The 1,538-nt window shown below is 73.1% G+C and overlaps 1 protein-coding gene across 4 annotated transcripts in view; it reads right to left on the reverse strand.

The window, feature by feature from the left end:
• The window catches only part of NLGN3 (neuroligin 3), a 39,942-nt gene extending 38,764 nt beyond the window's left edge, over window positions 1-1,178 (reverse strand). For 3 of the 4 annotated variants that reach the window (XM_027690683.1, XM_027690682.1, XM_027690679.1), the window contains exon 1: window positions 425-468. The gene's annotated coding sequence lies outside the window, so the exon portion shown is untranslated. Of the gene's footprint in view, window positions 1-424; window positions 469-1,160 lie in introns of those variants that run through there. The other variant, XM_027690681.1, reaches the window with a different exon arrangement.
• Window positions 1,179-1,538: the final 360 nt, after the last annotated feature.

Consider the following 1,538-nt stretch of genomic DNA (forward strand, 5'->3'; position numbering starts at 1 on the left):
GGGATGCGGGGCGGGAGCCGGGATGCGGGGCGGGAGCCGGGATGCGGGGTGGGAGCCGGGATGCGGGCCGCGCAGCTGAGGCGGGCGCACAATCCCCCTTTCAGCACGTCGCCATGGCAACCCGCCGGCTCGCCGCGGCCGCTCATCCGGCCCCGTTAACCCTCGCCGTTACCCGCCGCCGCCGCGCTCGGCCCCACCCGTTAACCCCCGCCGCGCCCCGCTGCGACGCCCCACGCCGGGACCGCGACCGCAACCGGGACCACCCCCCGCCCCGGGAGTCCCGCCGCCCCCGCGGGGGCCGCCCCCAGCCCCGCGCCGCGGGGCCGGTCCGGTCCGGTCCCGTCCGGCCGCGCTCCCCATCCCGTGCGGCGGCGGGCCGGGCCGTGCGGGGCCGTGCGGGGCGGGGCGGAGCGGGCGCACTCACCGTCGGGGGCGGCGGCGCGGCTGGGCCATGCCGGTGGCGGCGGCGGCTGCTCCGGGCCCGGCGCTCCGCTCAGTCCGGCCCGACCCCGCACCGGGAGCGCGCGGCGCGTGCACGGCGGGGGCGGGCTGGGGAGGGGCCGCACCGCAGCACCCCTTCGCTGCCGCTGCGCTGGCCCGCACCGCCGCCCGGCACCGGCACCGGGCATCCCACGGCCCCGCCGCTGCTCTGGCCGGGCCCGGTACCGCACGCCCCGGTACCGCACGCCCCGGCACCTGCACCGCCCTGGTCGCTGCGCCGAGGGGATGCCGCACCCGCCGAGCATCGCTCAGTCCGGTACCGCGCCCTCCGGGTACCGGCACCAGCCGCGTCTGCACCCTCGCTATCCCCGAACTCTGCCCTGCGCACGGCGCCGGCACTGCCCGGCTATCGGTATTCCCACCGTCCCGACCGGGACACCTGTGCGCCCTGGGGCACCCCGAACCACCCTAGAAAACTACCCTATCTGTGGGAGCATCCCGGCACGGCCCCGGACATCCCGCACCATCCCGGGCATCCAAAATCCTGCCCCATTGCAGCCTGTGTCTCTCTCAGTCACTCTGCATGGGTCCCCTCCACACCCCACAGCAGCTGGAGCGCCCTGCAGCCCCGGTGTATTTCCCCACGGCCAGGGGAGGAGCCCCTGCTTCTCCTACTGCTCTGCAGTGCCCAGCGGGTCCAGGGAGGATTCAGCAGGTACCTAGTGTGGGATGTCCCATCCCAGCCTCAGCCTTGGGGCCCGGTGCAGCCCTGCCACCTGTCCATTCCCTGCCGTGCACTGGGCTGCAGGGTGTCTTCCCCTCCCACTCACAGCCTCCCGGCAGGAGCCGCCTCTCCTAGAGCCTGCCTCTGCCCAGAGCAAAGCCACCTCTCTGTTTCAGTCTGGCCTGATGGGATTACAGAAATCATTTGAAACAGGGCAAGGATTTGGGTCCTGATGGATGTATCTGGTTTCTGCCTCCCTCTGCCATTGCCAAGGTAGCATCAGCTGCGGCGCCTCCACAGAGCAGACACTGCTTCCTGTTTGACAGGAGACGCTGCTTCCAGCTTGTGTGGCAGCATGCGAAGGGCCAGCAGT

The sequence above is a fragment of the Neopelma chrysocephalum genome, unplaced genomic scaffold (assembly GCF_003984885.1).
Source record: "Neopelma chrysocephalum unplaced genomic scaffold, ASM398488v2 Primary Assembly neopelma1_81, whole genome shotgun sequence".
In the NCBI taxonomy this organism is placed as follows: domain Eukaryota; kingdom Metazoa; phylum Chordata; class Aves; order Passeriformes; family Pipridae; genus Neopelma; species Neopelma chrysocephalum.